General features: G+C 38.4%; 1 protein-coding gene across 1 annotated transcript in view; it reads left to right on the top strand.

Annotated features, from left to right (window-relative positions):
* The first annotated feature begins 8445 nt into the window (after nucleotides 1–8445).
* The window catches only part of RASGRP3 (RAS guanyl releasing protein 3), a 47537-nt gene continuing 38113 nt past the window's right edge, over nucleotides 8446–17869 (top strand). Inside the window, exon 1 of the mRNA XM_050316026.1 lies at nucleotides 8446–8538. The gene's annotated coding sequence lies outside the window, so the exon portion shown is untranslated. The remainder of the gene's footprint in view (nucleotides 8539–17869) is intronic.

Here is a 17869-nt window from a genome sequence, read left to right as displayed (position 1 = left end):
GTTAGTGCTAAAACATCATTTCTTTGATAATGTCTAAAACACCCGGCTCATAACTATGTGCTGAATAACATCCTGACTCATGCAAGTGTTTATGCAGGTGCTTAAATTTAAGCATATGAGTAGACCCATTGATTTCAAGCAAAATTATTTCAACAGGCTGATAAAATTTAAAGCCTGGCAGAGTGATTAGATCATCTAGTCTGACTTCAAACACAGCATGTTAATTCTACCATTCCTCTTATCCAAAACCCAAAAGCTTGTCTGCTTACAACAGAACAATATGGATGTATTATGTTCAAGATCAAAGTTAAGGGGAAGATCGTGATGTTCTGCACGCATGAGTAGCGACCCACGGCAAGTGAGAATTGTTCAAGTTGACACAAATTCCTTACCTCGAATGGGAATTACACATTGCACAGGCTTTGAACCAACTTACTGCACAAGGGTGAAGGTCAATGTGTGTGTGGAAGATGGACTGTTTCTCCCAAAAGTCTATGTGCTATCAGAAAAAGCCATTAACTTTGCTTTGATTTCTTTCCTACTCTTCCAGTGGACTAGAAGAGTAGTCTTGTATAAGCAAGGACGAATAAAAGAGTTACTTCAAAATCAGTCTTTATGGCAAAATGCAGTTATATTTTTTGCCTTCATTTCTGTCATTTCCCAAAGACCATGTGCAAACTGTGGTACAAAATAAGGAGCTGTTGTTCAGAAGCGGATGAAAAACAGATATATTAACCAAATGGAGACATACAGCAAAAATTAATTTGTCAAATCTCTTATCATCAGTTGATAAGAGTTTAGACAGTTTAAAAGGCTTACTATTTGAACAACAGACAAGAGAAAAAATGGGAGACTTGACCTGGGGCCTCCTTTACAAGGATCAGTTATAGAGGGTTTATATTGCATGAACACACATCAGCAGAACAGTGCTGTTGAAGAATACCTACAACACACAGTCATAATCAAAAACAAAGGAGAGGAACAAGAAAGACTGTCTTGGAGTTCAAGTCCACCTTGTCAGTAACCATGTAGATATCTTCGTGTCTTGGGCTAGCACAAAAAAGACATAGGCTATGAGAAGTATTTTTGTCTTTATCTTCTTCCTATTTACCCTGAGTTTCAGGATTGTTAATCTCCTTGCTACTTGGTATAGTATTTCTGGGAAGCAGAGGGGTACCCAGGGGAAGGAGAAGCCTGTCCCAGCTTACCATAGGAGTGGAAAATGGCAAACACCGTATCTCATGTACAAGTAGATTCAGTTCTCAGCTCTTCTGTAAACTTACTCCAGCAGTTTTTTCTCATTTCTACACTGGATATCGTCTCTGAAAGGATCCTTCCCAACCACCTGTGTTGTCATGGTTGCAGACTCATTTATCACAATGGTCCCCAAACAGAGTGTGTGAACTCAAGCACCTGCACAATGCAAAACATAATCTTGCTGTAACAGTTCTGCACTGCAGGACCACACACCTCCTAGAGAATGAAAATGCAAAGTGGCCAGTCTGTTGCCAATACCGCAATGAAGTTATGCCACGTGGTCAAGATGGCACAAATGTAGTAAACAGCCAGAGTTGTTCCAGTGCGATACAAAGCGTTTTGGGCAGTCTGCTCTACCAACGTGGTTCAACCATGTGCCCAGTAACTCAAGGGGGAAAACTGGGGGGAGGAGTTTAAAGTCAAGCTAACAGGTCTGGCACTGTCTCACTGATTAATTGATGACAATTTACATTATGAAGCTGTAGGTCACTTGAGTTAGCATGAAAATTAATATGTACAACATCTCTGTTTAGACAGCTCAGTATACTTAGAATCCTTTATATTCTAACACCTTTATTTTTCTGGCATGATACTTCATTGTTATTTTGGATTATTACCATAGCACGATTATCTTAGGAGGATGGAGCCAAAGATAAATCTTTGAAAATCAGCTGGCTCATTACTAAAGGGAAAGGAAAACTGAAATAGCATTCAGTCTCGACTGAACTACAAAATATTCTTTATAATTTCAGAAATGGGAAGAGGCAAGTGAGTGGATCAATGTTGAATTCTACCAAGCTGCTTGACCTTCCTCCCGGTCATAGCTAGTGTCTTCTTTCTCTCTTTAAACAAGGAACCTTCATACTGCCTTCGTATGATGGTGTGGTTTTATACTGCAACACAGCCTATATTTCCAGCACATCATTCTATTACAGTTCTATTCATTCACATCTATACTATTAGAGTAAAAAGGTAATTGTCTTAGGCAATAAATAAAAACAGAAATAAGATAAAAAAGCAGGATAATGTCCTCATACCATTAAGAGATATAAAACCGGAACTAACAACAGAGAAAGGCTCAGATTCAAACAAGTGTAATAAATCCAGTAGTTACATATAGAGACCTTGGCCCCAAGGGGCTCTGTCATACAAAAATATTAAGTGTTCTGAGTATAATAAGCAAATCTCCTCACAACCAATGAGCATGGAAGCAATAGCTTCTCACTCATCTTTGGACTGGGTACTTCATAGAGTACACAGAAAGCCACAGATGGATCCAAATTCACTCATCTCACAGTATGCTTGGAAGCACGAATCCTGGGACCTTTGTGTGCAATCAGATTTCAGACAGGCTGCTTGATAACACAGTCAAACTGATAAACGTTTTGTGTATTGGACTTAGTGAAGATCCTGCCTGACAGTTCTATGAGGTTAGGCGTTTGTGATCTGTGCCTCATTTAAAAGTGCAAACACAAGCCTAAACTGCATTAACTTTTAATATTTTGATGGAAACTGTTAAAAAAAAGTTCAATTTTTTTTTTTTTCTAGAGAGAGGAAGGAAACGGGCTTGGGTTTTTTCTTCTTTCTGGGTCTTTTACTAGGCTCCATTGTTTTCAGTCTTGTAATTTCAATGCAAATGCACTATGTCAAGCTGCAATGTGGAATGTACTGCTTCAGGCTGATACTCAGATACTCAGTTTCAGCTTGTGCTGCCTCACTGAGAAAAGACTCACTGAACCAAGAACCACTGTGACATTAGTGGTGACAACACGTTCATCAAAATTAACAAAATTGAAAAAACATTTTTCAGTATTTTTGTGTAATGAAAACTTGGCAGAATAGTATTCTCTTTGATGTAAGTTTTGAGTGAAAATCATACTCAGAGATGATTTATATGACAGACTGAATGCAGTTGAACTTACAAGGGAGACGAGTAAAATACAGAAATCTAGGTACTTGCTGTAAAACAGAAATCAATCCATTATAAGACATGTTCACTGACTTGAAAACTTTCTGTGCAACTATCATTTCACTTATGAGACAACAAATTTGCACCAACTGTAGAAAAACACATACTTCCTGGAGATTTTTAAATGGTAAAGGAATTATTCTTGTTATTTCAAACTTACCAGATGCAGAAAAGACAAAAACACTGAGGACCTCTGTACATTTAGCATTGCAGCAATGCCCCCTCCTTGTTCAGCACATCATTCACAATGAGAATGGCTGGAGAAAGCTAGGAAATAAATCTCTTCTAAATTCTCATGTCTGTTTAGAAATCTTCAACTTCACACCAATCAAGACAATATTGGAAAAAACATGCTTTATGACAGATCTGGTTTTGTGTTTAGTGGTGCTACTGCATCTAGGTCTAGAGTTACAGGAACACACTCCTTAAGCTCCGTTTCTGAAATAAGCATATCCAGCGTGTGGAATATAACTGCTCAATCTACTTGGTAATAGACAGCAAATGGCTTTTGTTGCTTTGTTTTTCTGGGTCTTTTTTAAACAATCCTCAATATATTGTTACTGCCACAGAAGAGGTCCTTAGCGCCTGCTTTGACTGCATGGCGCAATTTAACCCCATGTCTTAGTAAAGGAGAGCCACTACCCTTTAGCATTCATGGTGCAGAATAACTTGTATTTGTCAGTCCACCTCTGTACTTCAAGGTGAAACAAAACCAAGTAAAGGGAGCTGGAAATAAAAATCAGTGTAGTCCTACAATAACAGTAACAGTTTTCATAATTAAAATTTCTTACAAATGTTGATATAAGGAGGAAACTATAAATTTCCAGCTTCTCTATGAACACATAAGCTCCACCTATTTCGTATAATTGCTGATATAAAGGAAGGACTGATTTCAAGGGTCATACCTAGGGATGCCCTAATTTGATAACTTATCTTAGCTCTTGTTTTCTTAGCTATAACACGACTATGGGGTGTAGCCTTAAGTATGAAAGGGGAGGAGGTACTCTGTCCATTTGCAGTACTCCTGTGCCCCCTAGAGCATTATACTGAAGAATTTGGGATTGGCTTACATTGCAAAGGATGTAACATAGCCTATGGATGTTTAAAACTGATTTCATGCAATGTAAGGTTGAAAGTCTTACATGCAGCATTTTCAGCAATATTTCCTATCTCATATGCCCCTATATGTCCTTTAGCTGGCAGCTTTGTGTGTGAGCTGTTGGACTATTTATAGCAGCCCTTTTAATTGCACTTAGGTATTTATAAAACATCCTGTCTAGTGAAGGTTTCCATGATCTGCTTTCGTTCACTTGTGCTGATAATGGAGGCTATATAATATCTGGGGCAGTGAGGTAGACCAGCAAACCAGGCAGTTTGTCTGTTAGTTACAGGTTCCATATATTCTAAAAGGTTGAAGCCAAATTGCAATGTAGCCATTTAGGAAACAAATGTACTATAGACTTGCAGTAAGTATAACCTGATATTTTTGTCCTCTGAGAGTCTTACCTCCTGTTACATAAAATCCAGAAGAATACGTTAACAGAAAAAAGACATTTTCAGAGAACCCACAAAACAATCATCCATAATTGCCATATGCTGAAAATAACTCCATAGTCCAAAAATCTGCACAGTATCAAAGCACTAATGTTGAGGTGAGCTCTCTATAAGTGATCAATTTATAAATGAATACACCTACCGTTAATTAAATGATACATAAGCACAACATAGTATGCCTAAAAAAAATTAAAATAAGAGAAAGAGCAGGTAAAAAGAAGCCATGAAATAAAGCCTCTCCTATAATAACAAGAGGGTGTGGATCCATTTATCCAGCATCCATAAAAGTAAAAAACTTCTTGATCTCAACCTGAACCAAATGGGCAACTGTTCCATTCTTTGGTCCTTGAGACTTTTCTAAAAGCTATCCATACTAATTGACATCAAAAATTTGATCTTACATGCACATGTCCCTATTACAATTCATTGCTAACTGTACTAATTTTTTGCTGTTCCTTTTCAGTATTTCTCCTAGCATGTCTGAGAAATATATGTTCATTTCTTAGTTTTCATTTGAGGCATTAATGGCCACAGAGAAAAAATGTACCCTTTTCAATCCAGTCTTCAGGTTTTTTTCTCAACAGAAAGAGAAGGCAATATACTGTTGTGCACCAAATAGCAAAGCTTTTGTCATACAGAAAATGTGCCACCTGATAGGTGTAAGAACACAACATTTAATTCATTATGTCTGCATTAACTACCTTATCTTCTTTTGTATGTTGATATTTCTTAAAAAAAAAAAAAAAAAAAAAAAAAAAGAAAGAAAAAGGAAAAAACACACCACAAAACTTTTGAGGCCTTCATTTTCAGGACTTATACCCAAATTATTTCTCTGTTCTGTTTCCTGATGACTTAAAACTGTCTGTCTAGCATGAAGATAGATAAACTTTTTCCCACATAAACCGCAATCAGTTTATGGCATTTTTTACTGAACCATAAAAAATAATTCATTTATCTACTCACTTCAGAAAGTACAAAGGCTCCTTTTCTTTTTAGGGAATGTATCCCAAGTTGTTTGTGGAATATTGCCATTCAGTCATCATCATCAAATTATGTTCCTATATGGAGCATGACTACCAAATAGAAACAAGACAGCTATTCAGTGCAGACTGATGACATTGTACCGTGTGCTATTTCAAATGGCCCAGGTACTACCAGTATTTATTTAATTTTATTAAAGGGTCCTGATAAATTTAAAAGAGTGCAGTTGATATTGCATTTTCAGAGAAATAGATGAAGTAATAGAAATGGTATTGGTGGACTGGCAGATTATTGTGGAATGCATTTCAATCATGTTTTCTTCAGTATCAGAAGGGAGTAATTTTGTAACAAAGTTTGTAAAGAAATTCAGAAATAATTTTAAAGCCACATACAAAGTTCTGTTACCTTTGATCTCCATGCCTTTTACAGGCATTTATCAAAGATAACTCACTTGGTCAATGAGCAGTGCCCTAAAGCACAATAAGTGCCTTCTCCTTTCTCTGAGCAAGGCTGGGTGTTTACACCTAGCTCTGTGAGCAGCCATCCATGCCCAGGGTCTGCTCGAGCTTCCAACTCTGTTCTACCAGGGCAGCTCTCAGTCCCTCTTTGGAATTAGCTTCCCTCTAGTGACCTAAACTTAAATGAACTCATTCCTCATGGTGTTATTTCTCATTTTAAAATTTTTAGTTTTTACAACCTCCTCCTTTAAAGCCCCCTCAGTAGCTCTGCTGGCCCCAGGGTCCCAGTGCCCCACGGCCTGTGACACCCTCTTTGGAGCTTCCCAGGACAGCCATGAGGAGCAGCCTGTTGACATCTTACCCTGCAGGCTGTGCACCATGACAAAACAGACCTGCACACCTGCAACAAACATCTGCTTCCTCCTCCCTCTGCACTGACCCACTTCCCCACACAGAATGGATGCTGGGCATTGTGCTGAGCTCAAGCCCCTCAAGCAGGAGCCCCCACCTTGGGTCCCCAAGGTGAGGGTTCTGAGGTGGCTGCAGTGGGGACCTGGGTGCTGCTGGGGCTGCTGTGGGTCTGGCCATGGCACTCAGGACCCCTTCACCTCTCAGGATGCCAACGAGCCCCTCCAGTGAGCTGGGTACATCCATGCCTGGCTGGGTTGTGAGAGCCCACATGACATGGGAAGTTTGTCCTATGAAAATTTGTTTCGCTGGAGTACTGAGAAACAGGAGAAGCCTGCAAAGGCAGGCATGGGTAATTAGCACGAGGGCTTCTTCCCTGCTCCAGGCTATGCTGGCAGCGCTGGTGGCTGCATGGTTTTGTAAGCGTGTGGCAGTTTATATAATATGAAGAGCTGGGTAAGGTCAGAGGAAGCAACCTGAGTTACCCTTTGTTGCTGCAGCCCTCATCTTCAGGGATCTGCAGGCTTTCATCAGATTCTGACAAACGTGCCACCTAGATATGATATTTTAACAATTTTAACAACAGGCACCTGGCTCTGGGCAATTCCTGTTAAAATCTAAGTTGCAGCACTAACTATTGGTCACTCTGTATTTCAGAAAAATACCCTTTGTAATCCAAACTGTGCAGTCTTGCAAGATCTGGATTGCTTACCAAACAATAAAATACCATTACTACATCCTATGCTGAGGTATGACAATTACCTGTGTCCTGTCAGTCTTTCCAGTTTAAAGTACTGCTAGACTTTCAGTGTGGTATATCCTATATGTGGGATGGGAATTTAAGAAATTCAGAAAATTACGTTTTGCACCTCACCCTTAAAATCCCATCGACTGCATGCCTTTATTCTTAAATACCTAAATGTATTTAAATATGTGACCAAGCTAAATGGAATTAGGCATTGAGTCTCAGTTGAATTTCAGTAATGTGTGACCCTGGAAAATTCCATCAAAATCTGTTCCTTTCTTGACTTCTGTATTTCTCCTTCATTTGCCCTACATCTGGGAACATGGGGATAAGAATGCTTTTGTTTCCCATTTTGGTCTCTCTGTTTAGACTAATAGTCCCCACCTCAAAAGGTCTATCACACTCTGACTATACAATGTCTGTCCCATGCTGTAAAAATGCTAGATAAGAAAATCAAAATTATCTCCAATAGTAATAAAGTACTCATTACTCTACTGTCCAAACACGAAGTAGTGATGTTGCCCATAAGTAAAACTAATCCCCCAGAGTGGGATTGTTCACGTATTTTTCATGATCTGTGGAGTAGTCTGGTCTTAAAGACACTATGAATGCCACAGTATTTTAAATTGTCCTGTTTCCGAGGTTTAAGGATTTTTAGGTTTAAATTCCTGCATTTAAACACAGCAAAATGTGAAGACAGAAACAAACCTGAAGTAATCAACAGGGATGTGTTTAACTTTCCATTTGTGCTGCCCCTACTGTCGTTTAAGGCTTATCTACATTTGGTGTTGGTCAGCTAAAAAAAAAAAAAAAGAAAGAAAAAAAAAAACCCAAACCAACAACAACCAAAAAAAAAAAAAAAACCAACCACAAAGCGAAAAAACACTAAAAAACACCCAGAAGTTATGGAGCACATAGTACCATGTTCCAGTCAAATGCTTTAGCAAAGGCTGCTGTTATGAAAAGGATTTTCTAACAGGGGAATAATGATCTTCAGATTCTAACCTCCTGGCACGGCAGTGAGATTTATCAGGAGGGGCATGTGACTAGTTAAGACACACAGCCCCAGCTTGAAGGAAACAGCTGCTCATTTCATGCTTTAGCACTTGGCAGCTGGACAAGGAAGGGTGATGTTTGCGTTGAATACCTCTGCAGAACCAAGCACAGTAAGTGATTTTCCCTGTTTATGATTTTTTTTTCCCCTTAACTGCCACTGCTTTCCTACTTTCATCCTAGACCTTTCGTAAAAACACTTAAGGGTAAGGCATATTCTTGAAACTTCATTGATGAGCAGTCATTCATGATCACAATACCTATATTTTTCTGACCTGTGATTAACAACAGCATTGTTTTTGCCCTTGCAGGAACAAGGCAGGTACGGTGTTTTGTCCTTATACTAGCCAGGTAGGGAAAATGGTGCTTATATACTCAGATGACGGAGTGAGGAGGTTGTTTATGATGACTGTATTTTCCTTTCTCCGTAGGTAGTGATACAACTTGAGTATAGAGCAATTTCAGTGTTTGGCTTAAAAGTATGCATGTAAGGAATTGACAGAGGTACTTCCTCAAAATAGTGTCATCAGTCTGAACAAAGCTGGTTGTGACTGGTTAATTTTTGGGGGTAAATGCAGAGATTTTTTTTGGAAAGAAAAAGGTAGAAGCAGAGAAATACAGGAAGGCAGTGAAGATGCACTGATTAGGATATTATTGAGTCATTCTGGATGATAATGCGTAATTAGATCGTGAAGATTGAAAAAATCCTCCCTAAAAAGAGGGATTGAGTCTCCTACATATCTCCAAGTTCTTAATTAAATTTATTTTTGGAGATCTGCATTTTTTGTGTTTTTGTCTCATGAATGATTGATTTCCCCGTCTGATAATTTTTGACTGTTACGGTCTGAAGTTTTCTTTTAAAATTGGAGTATAGGATACATCAAAAGGAACTTTTGATCAATTATTTACATAGAGATGAATTAGAGTTTTTTGGACAAAGACTTATGAAGAATGCAAACAAATGAAGGAGTAATGAATCTTGATATGTGATGAGACTGAGGGATGCCAGGTGCTTTGGGGAAGGTTAAAGAGGGGCAGAGGTAGAGAGCAGCAGGGTCCTGTTAAGGAAGAGCCAAACATAAACACTGACAGGTTGCATGCAGTCCCTCCTTTAAAAGTGGGAAGAATAAACTTTATTCAAAGAATTCTCACATAAGAAAGGGAAAGTTTATTTCTCCCTGAAAACTACTGTTTTTCTTTTAAACTGTAGTTCATGGCTTTGCCAGTTAATTGGAAATTTTATAGGAAAATGTCAACAGTTTCAAGTGATCAAAAAGCTAGAAGTCAGCCTGGCTTCCTGCCTGTTTGTGTTTCCAAGGGTAGACTACCTTTGAACCAAGAACTGAAGTACTCTCAGTTATGGTTACTCTGCAGCTCTCTCACACAGATACCACGCAACATCATAAATGGAGCAGGCCACCAGGTCCTGAGGTGCCTGTCTCTGTGCTCAGGAACCCCTATTCCCCCGGGAACCTCGACTGCAGTGGGGCCCCTCCGGCCTGTCCGCATCTCCATTCCATGTGGGGCAGGGAGAATAAACTGATCCACTGTTGCTTTTTATTCTGATCCCAGAGAGAGTTTGGTTTTTTTCAGAATAGTAGTCATTCTGCATTTTGAGTAAGACTATGCCACAGTGTGCTTGTTTCCAGACATTGTACTTTGTATTTGTAATGAGTGTTCTCAGTTAAACAAACAGTCCAGTCAGATGAAAAGGACTGCTGAAGGACCCTGCTTTGAAACTAAGATAAACCACAAATCCACCAGAAAAGAGATGTGAGTTCAATCTGTTCCTGCTGTAACTTCTTCTTCCCTGTCTCTGGCATAACTACTGTGCCAGTGTTGGTGCAAAAGGTTGATGTAAAGCCATATAGTTCTGCACCACCTGGATTATGAGCTGGCTCATATGTACCTCTTGTGCAGCTGATTTTATTCTCAGACAGCTGTGGGAATTAAGTGTAGTATAAAAGGGGCAAAGAGGTGATTACCTAGTAAACATTAAATAACTGCACTGCTGTGTTTGTCTTCAGGTAATAATGTCTGAAAACACATTGTCACAGTGGTAACTGAACTGTCTCAAAGAAATGAGGTGGAAGAGCTTAGTTTTGTACTTCTCTGCTATTGATTATTAAGGTCACTTAAAATCAAGGAGAAAACCTCATCACTTGGATCTGCAAAGTTTAAGATAAACAACTCTATTTTATTTACAGCTTCCAGCTGTCATTACTGCATCTAATTTTGAATGAAATTCAAGACTCATGACTAGACTTTTAAATCCTCTGTCCATAACATAAACATCAACATTAAAGATTTTCAAGGGTGCAATTGTTTCAATCCTTATCACAAACCTGTTTTGGTGGGGATATTCTGTTAAACACACAGTGTATTTTGAGAAATGAGTGCATTGCAGTCTTCAGGCTCTCCTCACTTTTTGGATGTTCTCATTAATTCCAACTGCAGCATCTGTTACTGCAGCAGCAGTCATGGAACACTACTGGGGCACACACTGATTTTACATTTGAGCAAAAGACACAGCCTGTGTACCACTACTCTTTTATATTATTTTACAATGTCCTTATCTCATAAAAACACATGCTCAGCTTTTGAATATACACCCCCATTACGTTCATGTAAGTTAAGGTAGGTCTGCATAGGCATGGAGCACAATTAAATTTTAGCATGCTTTATTCAGGGTAATGCTCTGCCCTTGACTTTCCCATTGATGACTCTCTAGAAAGCCCAGTAAGTAACAGAAAGTGTCTGTCCTGGATTTTTTTCTTATTACATGGCAGAGGGGATTGGGTAACACTGTGACCACTGCTGTCCCTCTGCAGAAGCTCAATATATATCCATATCAATGAGAGCATTATAAGGTTCCTGTTAAATCTTTTTTCTTTATTCCGAGAAAAGGATTGGGGCAGCCTTACAGTTCTTTGAATAGGTATATTTGTGCTCTGTATCAAAACACCTAGCTGAAAAGTAGCTGCAGTTTTGCTAGCCCATCTATCTAGTTGAAAATGCCATTATACAGAGGAGCCACTCCCAGGATGTTCCTGAATAAAGAGAGGAAACTACTTTTAAAAATACTGTAAGTGTAATTTTGTGGGTTTCTTTTTTTCCTAAGCTGACTACAGTACATTTGTACAGGTACTCTAAACAACTTGCATTGAATGTTTTCTGTTAACATATTTACGGTATATTCACTTTTCACTGCTCAATTTGACAAACATGTTTTCATGTTGGTCCATTGTTATAAGTCAGGAATAGCAATGTTTTATACCTGAGTGTTTGAATAAAAAGTCTGAAACAAATTCTCAGGTCTTCTGGGTTTTGCTCTTCATTGATTTTGTCTATGTTTTTTCTATTTAATGTGAATAGCCAGTGCAGTAGTTCTTTTTCATTATTATGTTTGCTTATATCTAAAAAAACACCTGGCCACCTGATTAGAGATATTGCAACAAGAGAGAACTTTTTTTCTTGTAATGAAGGTAAACAAATATCAGCTACAAGACTGGCAATATCAACAAAACAGATTTTGTGAGGCTGGTTCAAATACAAAGACTAATCCTGCAAACACGTAGCTATTTGCTGAGCTGAATTCATGAGAGGTCCCATCAGAAACTACAGCTAACCTCTGACTTTGTACAAGGTCAGGGTCAAAGTGTGGGTGTGTGGAAATACCCACAGAAGTGATATTTACAGCTCAGCAGAAAACACAATTACCCCTGAGAACTACTCTGGTTGTTTTGGTGGCCATCTGCTGTCTCGCTTCTCTGAATAACTTCTCTGCTTGACCACATTCAAATTGGTGAAATGGTTTGACTCTCTCTACAGAGTACTCTCCCACCTGTGATTTATGCATATGTTCTTTAATAATGATTTGGAGTTTCTCAGGCTAGGGGAGAAAGCTTCAGCACCTCAAGAACCTGCTGGGCATAATCGTATGTGGAAAATTAGTGAAATCTGTGCTATTCTTGTTCTGATACTTTATATATTTAGTTCCCACAAACAGAAAATAACTGTTTCATCTTAAATTAACACAAATTTAATATTAGTGATTTATCAGTATGTCTGCTTTGGACTATGACAAAAGTCTTACCAAGCTTAATATGCAGTAGCTTATATATAAATACACATATATATATATAACAATATATATATATATACAACATATATAACAATATAGTTATATATACCACTATACTTCCGTATACAACTCCTTTCACTGCTGTTAAAACTGCCTCTCTTTTCAACCCCTTCTGTGGAAACCTGTTGCACTCAGAGCAGCAGTGGCTTGTGTGAGAGAGACTGGAGTACAACAAGAGTGTGCAGGAGCAGGATATTCAAGATGAACAAGGATTTTCCATTATTTTTTAAGCATATTTTGCTCCCCATGCCTGAAACAGGTTGATGGTTTGCAATGTAGAAATCAGTCTTAGAGGCTAGAATTTAAGTAAGTTGTACGTGATATGGTCAAATAAATAGATTGAATCTGTGTGCTTGCTAAACATGTTGATAAAGCTGCCTTTAACACGTGGCCATGCATATATTCTTTGTTGTGATGCTATATTCTTGTTCACGTTCTTTAAAAAGATGTAACATATCTCCAGCTAAAACCCTGGTCTCACTAAATTGAATTTCCTTAGTCTGAAATAGCATTATTACGGATAGACTTCCATTCATAACCTGTATTTCACTTAGGCTCACCCAATCTTGGTGCTGGTAGTTGTGGCATGAGCCAGTTTTGCACTGATCCAGTGTTTGAACCCAGAGCTTGTTCGGAAATTTCTGGTGTTGCTATTGGGAAGTTAAAAAATCAATTTATGCAAATACATAATTGATTACCAGTGGAGAAAATTACATCAGAAAATCTTTGCTGAATTAAGGCTGGAGTCAACTTACTGTCTGGTTATATAGTAATTTTTGTCATCCAAATCAGAATAGCCATTACATTCCAGCCTTATCACACTGTTCATGAAACAGCTTCCTTAAAAGACTAAAAATAATCTCCTCTGCCAAAGATGTCTTGCCTACTTTAGCTTGCTTACTCATGTTCTTCTTTACCAAATTCATGAACACATACTTCCTGGAACAGCTGCCACCCTTCCTAAAACTCTTGGTTTCCAGGCCCTGCCCTAATGACTGTCCATGTATTTTTATCTTAAGTAGGCACTGAAGCAGGAACTAGAATTCACTTTTTTTCCCCCCCTCTTCTTGAGAGAGTGCTCTTCCCCTTAAATTACAGTCATGCTTTTGCTTGCTTTCTCCATGCAGATCAAAGAAACTTCACTATTTCATGTAACACTGGTGTTCTGAGGATGGTAATTCTGCTCTGTAGTTTCAGACAAGATAATAGAAGATTTTAAATCCTTCATTAATTGGAAGAGTTGATTCTGCATCTCTCATAGCTTTAAGTAGTGTTCAGAGATCTTGGAAAAAGAGCTTGGGCATCACAGCTGCACCTGTCTACTACAGGCTTGACATGCTAGATGTGACTAAAGGATGCTTAACACAAACAGAGGAGTTTCATGTGTACAGATCCCAAAAGGATTCAGGACCAACCTAAACAGGGAGCTTCTTGATGTTACTGACTTAGACTTTAATATTGAAAATGCAAGAGGAGGTTACAAGTCCTAGGCAGTCACCTTCTAAGGTGAGGAGGTGAGAAGTGAAAGGCCAGGCTGAGAATCATACTGATAGAGTCAGGCCCTAGATGTAAAAGGGAGCCAGGATTGCAGAACTAAAGTAAGAGAGGTGGTTTTCAGATTAATGTATCTTTAGTAAAGGCTCTTTTGCAATTTACTCCATATCTGGGTTTCAAAACTTGCCCTTTTGGAACTCTTGCACTGACATAACTGTAATGAATAAGAAATTGGTGTAAACGTTGACCTAAGCATGGTTATCTGGCATACTAGTGCTTATAGAAATATAATTTATTCCTTTAAGTAAGCTTGAAAAGGATGGAGCTTTAAAAACTTGACTGCAGTCAGTCTTTCAACGATAAATAATGGGACAGGGAAAACAAGTCCCTAAGCCTCTATGTCAGCTTTTAAATCAAGATCTTCTCCACGCCTTCCACCCTTTAATTACTTCTTCTTACTTGACCACATTTTCCACTTCATATTAGCTTTACTACATAGCCACATGATTAATTTTTTAACAATTACTGGAGTTTAGCAGATCCTTCGAAAAATTCTGATGAGCTCCTTAGATTTTATAAATATATGCTAAGCAGTAAATAGCTATGAGTTTCCTCTATAAACACAAAACAAACCGGTTTGGATTAATTTAATAAGTGTCTTTCAAGTTGCTTGGGGTGGCCTGAACTGTCCACTCCAAAGGCATTTGACTGAACCAATTGACTGAAAGGGTTTTATCTACACAGCCAGAAGTGTACTTGGTGGAGTATGTGATTCTCAGCTGTTGCAGCTACAGCAGCTGCTCTTGTTGCTTTTCAAATAATGCTGAATCTTTGGCATATGTGAGCTTCAGAGAATTAGTGTTGTATCTTAAGACATGAGCATTGCAAACTTAACCTATGGGTTTTGGTAAGGTTTGTTTTTTTGAAGTCTTAATGTACCAATGTGTTCTGTGGTTGTGGAGGTGGAATATTTGTGTAGCTGCAATCCCGTGTTAAATATTCTTTCATACAATAAATATATAACTACCAAAATAATATTAGCAAAAAATAAAGATCAAAGTCACTTGTTTGATGTATTACTTAGTAAAGCAGGAACTGTAAGATGCTTTTCCTCTTTTTTTCTTTGAGAATTTTTTTTTATACTGCTCCTTCCCCTTTTTCAAGTTGTCATGCTGTTCTGTATATTTTTATATATAGCTCCTTCTTATGCTACTCTCCTTTTAAAGAAACCATTTAACTTATTGGCTGCAAACTGTCTTATTGTTAGGAAGGTGCGTGGTTATTAATAAAACTCAATCTGTTCCAAAAGCTTGGATATAGGAATATAGGAACCGTGGTGACACTGTTCTCATATCCTGTACTCTGTAGACTTCTTGTACCATAAACAGTTTTAGAGGTTTGCTGGGTCTTCCTATGGTTGTACTAACCAGTGTGTATTTCTTAGTAGATTGCTTAGTAAGCAAACAAGGTTTAGTCAGCTCACTGATGGTTGCTTTGTTACCTCTGAAAAAAAAGTGCAAAATCCAGTCAAACACAAACTAAAACCAGCGAATAATCTCTTTCCTGCCCTTCTCGGTTGGAGGCTTAGTATTTAAAAAAACTCTGAACTGGCATAAGAAACACTGTATGACTGTGTTTAAAATACTCTCTTTGAATCATTAAGAAATCTGACACTGCCATTGTTTCACCCATCTTCCCAAGGGAAACTCAAAAAATAACTACAGGTAAGAAACTGCTTACGTATTTTGATGTCCAGCATCTGCTGATGGAATTTTTAAAAAGAAAGATACTGGCTCTCTGCTGATGTCCAGGCCGTGTTTTCACTCTACCAGCCTCTTTGCATGCCCATGAGTCGTGAGTCGTTGGTGACTTCTGCAGCTGCAAAACCATAGGATCACTCAGGCCAGGCATCCCTGATTCACGTGATCGTGCAGACGACAGCAATTAGCATGAGCTCCTAGGATCACACAGCAGGTCTGTCTACTGTCATGTGTGTCTGTCAGTGTTTTCTAGTATATCATTTCAATTTGCAATCTCTCTTTAAGGAGTGACTGCTCTCAAATGAATGGGCAGCTGCCACCAGGGATTGAGAAGGGTTACTGGCCATTAGCAACTGGTTCTGCCTCCCTCCTTGTCTGGGACCTATTAACAGGTCTGCAGGGAAATAGCAGTTACATGTGAAACGTTTTCTACATTCATCAAAGAGAAGACAAAGAATTATCTGATTAGAAATGCACCATAACAGCCAAATGGGAAAAGGGAGCCAAAGCTCTGTCCTGCCCCTCTGTCCTTTTAACTCTGTCTTTCTCCATCTCAGACATCCAGCTTCCCATTACTTAAGTCTCTAGAAACCTCTTCCTGCCTTTATTGTTTTGCCAGTTGCTGCCTTCAATTTACTGCACTGATAAGTACTTCCCAGGCTGTAAATGTGTGGTCGAGATATTTCTGACGTCAACCTGTGTTTGGATTGTAGTCACAGGAGGAAAAGTCAGCTGAAAAACTGCTTTCACTACACAGAGAGGCCTCTCCTCACATGGGATAGGTATAGGTTGTGAATTCATGGGAGAGATGTGAGGTAATATAGGGGCTAACAGCGCCAAAGAAGAAAAAATAAACAGATGCTTAACCTCCCTTTTTCAATATGTTATAGTCTTCCTTTTGGTAGATGTAATGTAACTGCAGTTGTTCTTCAGCTTAGTGAAAAGTCAGAAATCAGAAAGAGTGAGAAATCAGATATGGTCATCAATGCTGGAAATAGCAGGTAAGTAGGAGGTGTTGAATTCTCCCTACTGGTTTCTGTGACTGCAGATAATGATTTTGTCTTACCTTGTTACAACATAGTTGCAGAGACGGACAATGAAAGAGGGAGTGTGTTTTAACGCATTTTTTTTCAGACACTTAGCTATAATCTCCACAGTTTGGGTGACCAGCACAAGCGTGTAGAGCTTGATAGGGTTGAGAAGCTCCATAGGTGTCTGCATTCCTGTGGAATAATTATAAAAGGTGGCACAGATGTTTGCAGTGTGGCTGTCTGCCAGTGTGGACTTAGAAGGTACTGTGCCATGAGTAGTTAGTCTATACTGGGAAATAACTGGAAATGACAGAATGATACAGAGTGAGGGAAAATCAGTTTGGAAGCTATTGGTTCATCAGGCTTGATATCCAACTTATTGAATTTTAATACAATTTACATGCTCTTATGTTGCTTCTTTGCCTAAAAATAGATTGAAAAGTGGTGTGAAACTGAAAACAATGCTGACTCTTAAAACTGTCATAACTCTTGGAATATTCAACAAAGTCACTAACCAGGGACTATACTATTACAGAAAAATTTTGGCTTAGTTCCAAATAAGACAAAATGAAATTTGTGTGGGGAAAAAGTAGATCTCCAAGATGAACATATTAGAAGGCCTAGGTGAATAGGGCCTGTGATTTTTTAGTAATCTAATTAATAAGTAAATGTGATTTTTCTAGCTTGTCTTTAAGAGAACACAGCTGGCTAATGTAAATAATAATAAAATACTAAAATATTTCATAACAGAAAGATGGTAATAAATATACTGGGGTTTTGTCTTTCAGAAGTAAAGGGTTTATTATTTCCCCATATGTTTTTTAAAATAACTAAAGCCCCCATTTTTTCTTGGGATGGTCCAGTCTCATTAAAGGCATGTAACAGTGTAACAAGTCAAGAATACATGCTGATGATAAACTGGTTTTTCCATTGACTTGACTAGATTAACAGAGCAAACTTACACTTGAAAGATGCTGTATGCAAGTCTATGAATAGAATTAATGTGAATACGTAT

The sequence above is a fragment of the Myiozetetes cayanensis genome, unplaced genomic scaffold (genome assembly GCF_022539395.1).
Source record: "Myiozetetes cayanensis isolate MyiCay16 unplaced genomic scaffold, myiCay2020 scf2-11, whole genome shotgun sequence".
Taxonomy (NCBI): Eukaryota; Metazoa; Chordata; class Aves; order Passeriformes; family Tyrannidae; genus Myiozetetes; species Myiozetetes cayanensis.
This window is presented reverse-complemented; position numbering and strand designations above follow the sequence as displayed.